The 12,749-nt window shown below is 39.1% G+C and overlaps 1 protein-coding gene across 2 annotated transcripts in view; it reads left to right on the top strand.

The window, feature by feature from the left end:
* The first annotated feature begins 2,199 nt into the window (after positions 1-2,199).
* Positions 2,200-12,749, top strand: part of HS3ST5 (heparan sulfate-glucosamine 3-sulfotransferase 5) — a 153,642-nt gene continuing 143,092 nt past the window's right edge. Inside the window, exon 1 of one of the 2 annotated variants that reach the window (XM_019831102.3) lies at positions 2,200-2,668. The gene's annotated coding sequence lies outside the window, so the exon portion shown is untranslated. The remainder of the gene's footprint in view (positions 2,669-12,749) is intronic. The other variant, XM_003986477.6, reaches the window with a different exon arrangement.

Genomic DNA, 12,749 nt, shown 5'->3' with positions numbered 1-12,749 from the left:
TGGTCAGGACCCAGCTCCTCTTTTTCTGTTTCTCAGCTACTTCCTTGGTGTTGACTTAAGCTCTGGCAAGTTCTCTCATGATCTCAAGATGGTTGCCAGTAGTTCCAAACGTTATATGTTCACATGCCAATGTCCAGCAAGAAAAACAAGTTGTTCTTTTACATACAACCTGTATGTAAAGGTCAAAGAAAACCCCAGAATGGAGATCATTAACGTCTTAAGGCCATGTGCTTATCCTTAATATTGTAGGTAAAAATTGAGATACATAGGTTATCTTAAGCTACTTAAGGTGCATCTCTGGACTGGAGACAAATCCTCCCACCAAGCCATGTAGAGTGTTAGGGAAGGAGGATAGGCTAGAAGAACGTATATAGGGAGACTGAAATGCCAAGTTAAGGACCTTGGACTTAATCCAATAGACCAAAAAGAGCTCTTATATTTTGAACAGAAGAGGGATCTAATGAAATGTTTTAAGAAGTTGAGTCTTAAAGCAACTATAGGACATACTGGAATGTTTAAGAAAAAGGAAAACAAGAATCTGTTAAAAGTCTACGACAACAGTCTAGGAAAGAGATAGTGAAAGCCTAAACTGCGATCGAGTAAGAAGTGTTGATAAAGGGGCACCTGGGTGGCTCAGTTGGTTAAGCGTCCAACTTCAGCTCAGGTCACGATCTCACAGTTTGTGAGTTCGAGACCCTCATAGGGCTCTCTGCTTGTTAGCACGGAGTTCACTTTGGATCCTCTGTCCTTCTCTCTCTCTGCCAAGTGATGTCTCCTTCTCTCAAAAATAGATAAACATTAAAAAAAAATGTTGATAGAGAAGATATCATGAAGTGATGGATGGAACAATATTTCAAAGAATCCACAGTTCACAAGATAATAAGAACTAATTTTGCTATGGACTTTCAGACTCTTACACTGAGATTTCAACCAATGTGATAGCTTTGGCTTATAGCAAAGATGAGATCCTTTTTAAAACCATGATACTGCACCCTCTTCTTCCAAACCCATTTCTAAATGAGTCTTTCCATTTCATTTTGTTTTAATTAGTTACCGTCATCCCGTGACCCGTTATTCCCCACATGCACAGCTTTCCTAGAAGTGAAAAAGAAGCCAAGTTCCAACCTCTGTCAGAATGAAGCCTGTCTTTGACTCCACAGAATAAGAACTTGCAGATTATAATGTAAAAAAGATAGATATCCCTACAGTTACATCAGTGGCATTTACTTTCTAGCAAACGTTTTTGGAACACTTTGTCAACCTGCAGTGATTCCGTTAGCAAGCACCAGAAAACCCAATGAGTGAAACAAGAAGAATTCCAGAGGAAGCAGTTGGTAGTGTTGATTCAGCTGCTTGTCCGTAGCAGGACCGACATCTTTGTGATTTTCTAGATGTTCGTAGTGTTTTACATCGTGGTGACAAGATGACTGCTTTACCTCCAAGTAGCACATCCTCATTCCAGGCAGGCAGTTGTGTGGAATAGAGAAGTGGGACAGGAATCTTTCTATTCATCAATACAATAAAATACTGCCTGCATTTCTTGCCCAGCATGCTTCTTACAGCTCACGGGCCAGAACGGAATCACGTAACCATTCTTAGCAGTTGGAAGACTGGGAAAGTGAACATTTGATTTGATTTTCTGTTCTCTATGTATGAGACATAGAAAGGAAGAAGAAAGTTGAGCATGGTTTTGGGGTGGCCAAGCATTAGAATCTTCCATGAAAAAACTGTTGTTTTACGGTATAGTCTGTGCTGACGTGTGTATTACACTCTTGTCATTTTGTATTTGACTTTGTACTTATCTGTGTGTGTTGCTTTCTCTACCCTTGAGGAGAATATTTTCACGATCTGTTACCAGTTTTAAAAATAGATGTTTTCTTCCCTTTTTCCATTAGCCACTACCAACGTCTGCTTAACTTACTCAGCAAAGATGCTAGAATTTTGGTTTCCCTAAGTAGGCAACACAGATTGACTAGAAAGGATATTATTTTTGTTTATGTCTAGTTATCTTGGCAAGCATTACCATGTGAAAGAAAATATAGCAGAAGCACCAGATGATTCCGTTGGGATTTTGTATAAGTATCACATTTTATCTTTTGTGGGGTGTGATAGAGTCTCATGTAAGGATATATTTCCAACAGAGCTCATCAACCTTGACTTAGAAAGAAATCCAGTGCCAAAATCTGGCATCTGCACATCAAAGATAAAATTAGTAATACCACTTGATGCAGCGTTTAGACGAAATGGTCAATGAAAGCAGTATGAATTCCACCAGAATCCTCTGCAGACAGCAGCATCATGCAATCCTGACTTCACAATGACATGAAATTTTAAATGACAACTGTGCTAAATCAGGGAGCTGCAAACCCAGGCCAAGTTTAAATTTAGTAACACTGCCAGTTTACTGAAAATAACCTTCTCCGTAGCAGATTCTCTATGAATTTCAGGTGACCGACTACTTGTTTTTCTGTTCTGTCCAGAGATAATCAGGTACCCGGAGGCTCCAGCACTGGTACCTAACCTTGTCAATGGCGTTTCTGGTGTCCACTTCCGGAGTCTCCCTGGCCAGCTTTGAAATACGTGGAGATTAGAGAGTCCGCTGCATTTATTCTTAAAACTTTCCACCGTACGTGCTCAGACTTTTCTGAATAAGCATAAGGATTTGAAGGTAAGTGGATTTTGGAAGTCACTCACGTGGCTGTGTAGCTCTTAATTACGTCAAAAGTGAATATTTACTATATTTAACAAAATATATAAAAGTAAAAGCGGTTATTGAATATTAGGAAAATAGCCGTCTATGTGCAATTCCATAGCAAAAAAAGGAAAATCAAACACAAAGTTTGAAAGTTGGTATATGTCGTGTAAATGTAAATACAAGTGGTATTCTTGATAACTGATACTCAGTTTCACACAAAAACATCACGATAATCACAGTGGTTCTCAAATTGTAATGTGTGTGAGAGTCACTGGGTGGGGAGAGGGTCTGTAAAATTCTGATACCTGGGTATACTTCACAGAGAGTTAGATTGACTGGATCTCAGATGTGACCCAACAATCTGAATTTTTATTTACTCACGTCAAAATGATCCTGATGAATGTGCGTCTTGGGCCTTTGGGAAATGCTGAAGTTGGCACTCAAAATAATATGCTTCTGGGCGCCTGGGTGGCTCAGTCTGTTTTGCATCAGACTTCGGCTCAGGTCATGATCTTGCAGTCCGTGGGTTTGAGCCTCACGTCGGGCTCTGGGCTGACAGCTCAGAGCCTGGAGCCTGTTTGGGCTTCTGTGTCTCCCTCTCTCTCTGCCTCTCCCCCACTCACACTCTGTCTCTCTCTCAAAAATGAATATTAAAAAAATATATATGCTTCTAATTTTCAAACTTTATATTAAATTGGGTTTTATACCGTTTCCTTTGGCTACAAGGATAAATAAGGAAGGCACATTTAGCACAGAGGTGCTCAATTAGTGCTCTTTTTGTGACCCCCCCACCCCCAAATTGAATTGTTAGTTCTCTTTTAATACTTCTTTTTCAAGTTCAGCATCATGGGCTAGGTCCCAGGGCTCCCTATCTTGCTTTCAGAGTAAGCTTGCTGTCTTTAACCGGTTCTCCGTTCTCTGTAATGTTTTAATTTATTCAGATGTTTATGCTTAGTGGATCAATTCTAAGAACCATCTCAGAAGATAGGAATAATGAGTTATTACCAGGATTGGCTAAGCGTTTCTTTATTTTTGAAGTTTATTTTCTTTTCCTCTTACCTTGGGAAACTCAGCCTTAGATTTTTCAAAAGAACAGATTTGCTTAACACATCATCAGCTACTCATTTTCCTTTGCACATAAAAACTTCTAAGTCATGTGCTACCTTAACACAGGTTATACGCACATTTATTGAATATCATTTTATTATATTTCTTGATCTCATTTAGCAACTTCATCTTTACTGTGTGCAATTTTAAGTTAATGAAAAGTTTGGTTTTCTTACTCCGGTGATAAAAGTGATTAGTAGAGACATATTCAGAACAGGAAGTGTGATGATTCCTTAAAGGTACAACATGATATTATTTTCGCAGTGAAGAGTGAAGTTTTTAATTAAAATCGTTTGATTGAATTTCATTTTTTTTCACCCTATAAGTCTCTGTGTGCACATGTTCATATTGTATACAGTTTCTTGTCGGTAAAATATCAAGTGGCAAAAATAAACCCTTAATAAAAAAAAAGTATATCCCTATAGTGGCAATTAGCTACACATATTAGCTATTAGTATTACACAAAGAAAATGAATATAGACGTGGTTAAACAAGGTAGCACTTTTTTCAAGTAATCTAAAGATTTACAGAATTAGATCAACTGTAATCATGAATTTTTACATTTGTTGTCAGTATTGTTCTCAATAGGCAATGCTCTCATCGCCATATCTGATGATAAAATCCTAAAATAGTCCCCAAATTGTAAAATCCTCAAATATGTACTATACAAGTTCAATGAAGTTCTCAACTAAGATTTAATAAAGCTTTTAGCGCCAATCTTCTGTAATATTTTTATTTCAGAGAAAAATAGAAACTACGCTTCTGCTTTTTCTTTTTTGTGTTCTTTTCCTTTTTTTCCTTCTCAGAAGAGCAGATGGAGAGAGAATGAAATTGTGTCCTCGAGTGAGTCACGTTCATTATCATTGGCATATTTGTCTTAAGTTGTGGCTCCCTAAAGAAAACTTACAATGTAGTTTCAGGGAACCTGAGTGAGACAACCTCCAGACACAGGAAGTAAAATATAACAACAAAAGGATAAATTATAGAAACTTTTAAAAAAAATTTTTAATGTTTATTTCTGAGACAGAGAGAGACAGAGCATGAGCGGGGGAGGGGCAGAGAGAGAGAGAGGGAGACAGAATCCGAAGCAGGCTCCAGGCTCCAGGCTCCGAGCAGTCAGCACAGAGCCCGACGTGAGGCTCGAACTCCTCAACCACAAGATCATGACCTGAGCTGAAGTCAGACGCTCAACTGACTGAGCCACCCAGGCGCCCCTAGAAACTATATTGAAGCATAGAAACATAAAGTTTTAGAACAGAAATGGACCATTAAGATCTTCTAGTCTGGCCCCTCATGTATAATAACATTTTTTTCTCTTCCAAACTTGCTGCATAGAAGGTTAATACAAAGAGCAGGAATCATCAATCTGGAGAGCTATGATTTTTTAACGAGTGAAACTAAGCAAGTGTTTTTCAGTAATGATTTCTTGGGTAAGGAAGGCTAGAAGGAAATTTTCATCCAAGATGAAGGTTGAAGAGGTGAAGACAATACCTGAGTACTTATTATGTCATTGAACTTAAAATCATCAATTCTTTTAGTTGTCAGTAGATTATCTTTCATGTCATTCATTTAAAAATGAAAACAGCCAATTGAGGTCTACCTCAGGTTTGGTCAGCTTTATATGGAAATCTGATGTTGAAGGAGAAAAAGAGCTCAGAGTAAAATACAGCTTAGGGGGGCGCCTGGGTGGCGCAGTCGGTTAAGCATCCGACTTCAGCCAGGTCACGATCTCGCGGTCCGTGAGTTCGAGCCCCGCATCAGGCTCAGGGCTGATGGCTCGGAGCCTGGAGCCTGTTTCCGATTCTGTGTCTCCCTCTCTCTCTGCCCCTCCCCCATTCATGCTCTGTCTCTCTCTGTCCCAAAAATAAATAAACGTTAAAATACAGCTTAGGATAGTAGAGCCATCTGGGACCATTCACGATATAGGAGAAAGGAGATTTAGCTATGTAAGAATCTCTGGGAGTGTTAGGGTTATTATGAAATAGTATAATATTGATATTTGTGAAATACCCAAAAAGATTAAAATGTATTTATTATTCTCAATTTAAGAAGTTGGAAAGTCATGAACATTTATGTAGTAAAGTATAATTTTTGATGTGTGGGAAATGCTCATAATGTGCTATAAATGAAAACAACAAGTTACAAACCATATTATGATGTGGTCCCATTTTTATTTAAAAAACAACAACAGATGCGTAGGAAGAAAATTGGAATGATATATATCAAAATATTTTTAATGGTTATACTCAACTGATAAACTATGGTTGATTTGTATTGCTTCTCAGGGTATGTAAAACTGTTTCTAAGTATGGATTATTAATGTAATTTAAAAATATTTTTCAAGGGCTGGGAAAATGTTCAGTTATGTGGAAATTTACTTTTGTAGAACTGTAAGGTAGTCCTGAAAATGTTTGTTTAAAATAGTCTTAAAGGGGGCGCCTGGGTGGCGCAGTCGGTTAAGCGTCCGACTTCAGCCAGGTCATGATCTCGCGGTCCGTGAGTTCGAGCCCCGCGTCGGGCTCTGGGCTGATGGCTCAGAGCCTGGAGCCTGTTTCCGATTCTGTGTCTCCCTCTCTCTCTGCCCCTCCCCCGTTCATGCTCTGTCTCTCTCTGTCTCAAAAATAAATAAACGTTGAAAAAAAAAATTTTTTTTAAATAAAATTAAAAAATAAATAAATAAATAAATAAATAAATAAATAAATAAAATAGTCTTAAAGGGGGGGTGGGTACCTGGGTGGCTCAGTCGGTTAAGTGTCCGACTTCGGCTCAGGTCATGATCTCACGGTCCGTGAGTTCGAGCCCTGAGCCGGACTCTGTGCTGACAGCTCAGAGCCTGGAGCCTGCTTCAGATTCTGTGTCTCCCTCTCTCTCTGACCCTCCCCCGTTCATGCTCTGTCTCTCTCTGTCTCAAAAATAAACATTAAAAAAAATTTTTTTTTTAAAAAAAGAAGAAAAAAATAAAATAAAATAGTCTTAAAGGAAGGCTCTTGATCTTATGGTATTAAACTGATTTAAATACGAGAATATTACTTACAATTAGAGCAAAATGATTTTTAGATATAACTGTTCATTTGTGGATATTGTACTAAACTAAAATTTTCAATTTTCCCTCTTCATTAAACACTGATAACTTCAGATTATGACAGTTAATTCCTTAGAAATATCCTTTATTTCTTGAATCAGATAATTCCAATGTGCGGTTCAGGAATTTTCTAACTATAATAGCTTGCTCCATTTGGAGGATAATTTTATATGTTTGGTTACATTAGTGTTAATATGTCTTTGTTCTTTAAATCTCCAGCGTAACATACGGTTAGTCTCACCATTATTACTACCAGCTGTGGTTGGCCTATGATTTTTGTTCATTCTGTCTGAATCCAAAGTAATTAGCTCTTTAGTTTAATGACAATATTTGTTAATGGGTTTTTAGGGCCAAATTCTGCTGTTAGAGAGTGGGTGGTATATTTGAAGATAGAATCTGGCCCTTATGTTTTAAGCATAAGCTGTGTAATTTGATTTCAAAATGATGGTTTAGAGAGTTTGGGGTAGGAAAACTGAATCTACATTTATCTGAAGTTTCTCAGTTTCAAGAAACAGAAAATGAAAGTGACAATTTATGTAAACGAAAAACAGGCCCACTGAAAATTCTCTAATACAGCTATCCTGCATGAGTCATTCCGTACATAGTTGGAATAAGAAAAGAAATGATCATTTTCAAGCAGACGTTAGGTAGATTCTCTTATGTCATGGGGCACATGTTGAGTCCTTTAAGTGCAATGAAATGCTTTTGGTCATTGTATTTTTTTCAGCTTTATTGAGATATAATTGACATATAACATTATATAAATTTAACGTGTACAGTATGATGATTTGATACACGTATATATTGCAAAATGATTACCACAATAAGGTTAGTTAACATATCCATCAGCTCCCATGATTAAGAGAGCAGATCTTAAATGTTCTCACCACACACAAAAAAATGATCATTGTATTTTTTTAAGGACTCAGTGAAATGAAAAGAACCTTTGCCTGGGATCGCTGGGGTTCAAGATCGGACTCAGCTTCCTAGTAGGGGCATGACCTTGGAGAACTCTCTTTTCCTCTCCTTGGGCTTCAGTTTCTTCATCCTAAAATAAGGCCTTTGTTGTTGATGATCCTAGTGTCCCCTTCCAGCTCTGAAATGATAACTCATAGTGCTTTAAAAAACACTATGGGGAAGGCACAGGACGGCAAGGAATATGCAATGACTTGAGCTGACTGAATAACAAATCATTAAGTCTTGGGGCGCCTGGGTGGCCCAGTCGGTTGAGCATCCGACTTCGGCTCAGGTCATGATCTCGCGGTTCATGAGTTCGAGCCCCGCGTTGGGCACTGTGCTGACAGCATAGAGCCTGGAGCCTGCTTCGAATTCTGTGTCTCCCTCTCTCTCTGCTCCTCCCCCGCTCATGCTCTGTCTCTCTCTCTCTCTCTCTTTCAAAAATAAAAAAACATTAAAAAAATAATAAGTAAATAAATCAGTAAGTCTACTAAAAGGTACTTTGGAGACATTTTGGCCTTAAGAACTCACTTTCAATGAACGACGTGGTACTTTTGGCCTACGCTGGGGGTTTATGTGGTAGAGACTATAGGCTTGCTCCATCGGAAGTATTCAAGGAGACCAGTTTTGGCAAAAGTTAAAAAAGGAAACAAAACTCATCTAATAACAGTTGAGATATCTAACAATGGAATAAGATGCCTTGGGAGATCATGAATTCGCTGTCATCATAGGAAAGAAAGTGGATCCCAAGGGTTATATGACCTGCCAACTGCCTTTCATGGTATAAAAGCTAGAAGCAAATATACTGAGCAGAGAGGAACTCAGGAAGTGCTGTTATCAATGAGCCCTCCTGGAGGTCACTGTTGGAGGACAAATTCCATCAAACCTAGAAGTGACCATGGCAACAACTGCAAAAGAACTGATTGTGAGCATTGACCAGTTTAACCCTAAAAGTAAATCTGAAATACGTATGTAGATGAGGGTGGCACACAGATCATACCAGCAAAACTCCCTATAGATCTAAAGCAACCAACAAGAATTAGGAGGATGTGACAGGAGTAAGTGGTATATTGGCTTTACTCTTAATATCTAGGGATTGGTGGGTACCATTTCCACCTGACAAAGCAAGTTCTAGAAGTATTACAGAGTAGGAAAACAAGGCACTAAGAAAGTGATGTCCAACATTAGGTCACAAAGAATGGGGGAAGAAAGAGGGGAAAAAATGCTTTTTCTGTGCTCATAATAGAGAAATGGTCAATATTCTAAAGATACAGAAGATCAAAATTATTATATGAAGTTACTGACTTCACATATATATGTATTACATGAACTTAGCAAAGTCATAAATTAGAAGTAAATGTGCACCCTATTAAATATGCTTAAGAAGCTACATATAAATATCAAACAAGGTGAACAGACCATATAGTGACTGATTTTCAAAACCTTTAGCAGAAAACTTAAAATATTATGGAAGAATGTCCCTGTCGTATCTTTCATATTAATAAATGTAAAGAAATGCATTGATTTGTTTAAAAGAAATTCTTTTTAGACATTTTTTAATGTTTTATTTATTTTTGAGAGAGAGAGCATGAGTGGGAGCTGGGGAGGGATAGAGAGAGAGGGGAACAGAAGATCCAATGCAAGCTCTGTGCTGACGGCAGCAAGCCCGATGCGGGGCTCGAGCTCACAAAGTGTGAGATCATGATCTGAGCTGATGTCGGACACTCGACCAACTGAGCCGCCCAGGCACCCCGAAAGAAATTCTTTTCGATTAGATCACAGTGCAGAAGCAAATTATAAGCTTGAATACAAGGATGAGACCAAAACAAAGTTATTAAAATTTTTTAAAATGAAAGGGTAGGTGAATACAGCCTAAATATTTTAGGAGTTCGAATTTTACTACCAGAAAAGGTAAAATTTAGGGGCACCTGGCTGGTTCAGTCGGTGGAGCACACAGCTCTTGATCTTGGGGTTGTGGGTTTGAGCCCCATGTTGGGTGTAGTGATGGCTTAAGAATAAAATCTTTAAAATTTTTAAAGAAAAACCAGAAAAGGTGAAATTTGGGGCCAAAAAACATTAATTAAGACAAAAGAGGGACTTTATAGTGGATACTCATATAATGAAGGCATACAGTCATAAATAAATAGTAGCTTTAAGAGCTATCATAGAAGTTTGTTCAGAAAATAAACCTAACTTCTGAAAACATCTCAAGAAATAGCCATAGTCCATATTTTAGTCCAAAAAGTAATATTCTCTGCTATAAAGCAAAACACTTATATTGAAATTTATTTTCAAGGGAAAATATTTCTGTATCAAAACAAAACTACCTATTAACCAAAAATTAAGTACTTGACTGAGGGCGATTTTTTTTTTCATTATCAGCACAAAGGAGTTACAAGTTGCTTCTCATAGGAAGAAAACACAAACCATAGATTCCACTAAACATATACATTAAACTTATTTGATTTGAAAGAAAATGGACTGTTCAGACTCCCCCCCCGCCCCCCCGCCCAACCCCGACAGGCATTCTTTTCTTTTTCTAAGTTTATTTATTTTCTTTTAAGTTTATTTTTATTTTGAGAGAGACAGAGACAGCACCGGCAGGGGAGGGGCAAGAGAGAGAGAGAGAGAGAGAGAGAGAGAGAGAGAGAGAGAGAGAGAATACCATGCAGGCTCCACACTGTCAGTGCAGAGCCTGATGCAGGGCTCAAACTCACAAACCTTGAGATCATGACCTGAGCCAAAATCAAGAATTGGACGCTTAACCAACTGAGCTATCCAGACGCCCCTGTTGGGTTTTTTTTTGGTTTTTTTAAACATTTATTTATTTTTGAGAGAGAGGGAGAGACAGTGCGAGCGGGGAAAGGGCAGAGACAGAAGGAGACACAGAATCCCAAGCGGATTCCAGGTTCCAAACTGTCAGCGCAGAGCCCGATGCAGGGCTTGAACCCACGAACCCTAAGTTCATGACCTGAACTGAAGTGGGACTCTTAACCAATTGAGTCACCGAGATGCTCCCCACTGACAGGTATTTTTAGCAGCGGGATATAGTTTCAGAGTTTTTGCAGTTAAGAGGTTTCTGCTGAGCCAAAATTTTCATTCTGCTTAGGAATGCAGATTGTAATCCTTGCTGCCCTCATTTTGCAGATTCCTAAGTTCAGTAAGGAAACAACTAGGTAACTTTAGTTCTAAGTTACCACGCCCTTCAAGCATAGTCCCATCAACTCAACTTAGTTATCATGCAAAGCCGCTTAGCCTCACAAGTGAAATGGAATAGTTGAATTGCTTTTCTAATGTAATACAATGCAAAGTGGTTTATGATGGCAGACTTGGCAGAGCATGAAAAATTATGAGGGGAAAAAGCTTATTTTTTTTTTTCTGACCTAAAATTGTGAAGAAATGTCATGTATGCTAGTGGGTGACACTCCTATTAAAATAAAAAGAGAAAAATATTCAAAACTAAAAATTTAATACATTGGCCTTTATGATCTATTACTTCAGCAAAAAGAAATTTAAATGAAGCTATTATATTTCAGAATAGCATTTTATTCCTAGGTAGCACAGTTTTTCTAATTTACATAAATTCTCTCTAGTTTAATTTCTTTCGGTCCTACTAGGCCTCAACCACATGGGCCAGAATCCCCTCACTTTTGTTTGAAAAAGTAGGGGCGCCTGGGTGGCTCAGTCGGTTGAGCGGCCGACTTCAGCTCAGGTCAAGATCTCGCGGTCCGTGAGTTCGAGCCCCGCGTCAGGCTCTGTGCTGACAGCTCGGAGCCTGGAGCCTGCTTCCGATTCTGTGTCTCCCTCTCTCTCTCTGCCCCTCCCGCACTCATGCCCTGTCTCTGTCGCAGAAATAAACATTAAAAACCTGCATATCAAGATAATCCCTTCTTTAAAAAAAAAAAAAAAGAAAGAAAAAGTAAACATGGCTCAAATCTCATCCTTTGTCTGCTGACGGTAGAAAAACCAAGTCTGTAACAAATGCAAGTTAAACTACAGAAATCACACATTACCATAAAGTAGGTTACTAAGGTTTTGGTCTTATCCTTTGAGTAAGAAGAACATTCTAGATGGTAGTTTCATTCATCAAGTCAGGTGAGATGGTGCCTGAGCCGATGTTTTACAACCGCAAGCCGCTCTGTCTTCGTGCGCTTGCTCAGGTAATTCTGTTTGCTCTTCCATTAACTCATCCTCGTTCATGAGTAAGGTATGTATGCCAGGCCACGACACCTCCATTTCCATTGTGCCTGCTCAGTATTGCCAAATGTAAGGATCGATTTGTACAAGGGAAGCAAAGGTCTATCTAAGCCCGATAGGTAATTTATAAACTGTACTGGCTTGAAATGTATTCGTTTTTTATGCATAGTAGTGTGATTCCAGCCGAGAATCAAGACCCATACCTGGATACGTGATAACCCGGTGTAAACTTCATTTCTTCATTCATTCAACAAGTATGCGGGTAGTAACTACTAAGTGCCAGGATGTTCTAGGACTTGAGACGTGTCCGCGAACAAAACGTGGCCATTTGGCGGGGGGACATGCAGACAATAAAAATTAATCATAACAAGTAAGTGAATTACATAATGCTATAGACAACAAAAAGGCATGAAAGAAAGAGAACGAAGTAAGACAGGCAGGGAGAGAGTGATGGGATGCAGGGCAGTAGGAGCTGATCTGATACTGTTGTACCAGGACCCGCTCCTCTGGCAGACGTTTTTCTACGTTCAGTCTGGCTGTCTTGTCTTTCCTTTTGAGAGGGAGGGGGCGGGTGGGGCGCAAGTGAGTGGGGGGCAGAGATGGAGAGAAGGAGAGAGAAGCAGGGCTCACCCCAGGTGGGGTGGGGCTCATGTTTTACCAAAGGGGGGCTCGAGCTCACCCCATGTGGGGCTTGAACTCACAAACCATGAG

Source organism: Felis catus, chromosome B2 (genome assembly GCF_018350175.1).
Source record: "Felis catus isolate Fca126 chromosome B2, F.catus_Fca126_mat1.0, whole genome shotgun sequence".
NCBI lineage: Eukaryota > Metazoa > Chordata > Mammalia > Carnivora > Felidae > Felis > Felis catus.
The sequence above is the reverse complement of the archived record's forward strand: the minus strand, read 5'-3'. Positions and strand labels throughout refer to the sequence as shown.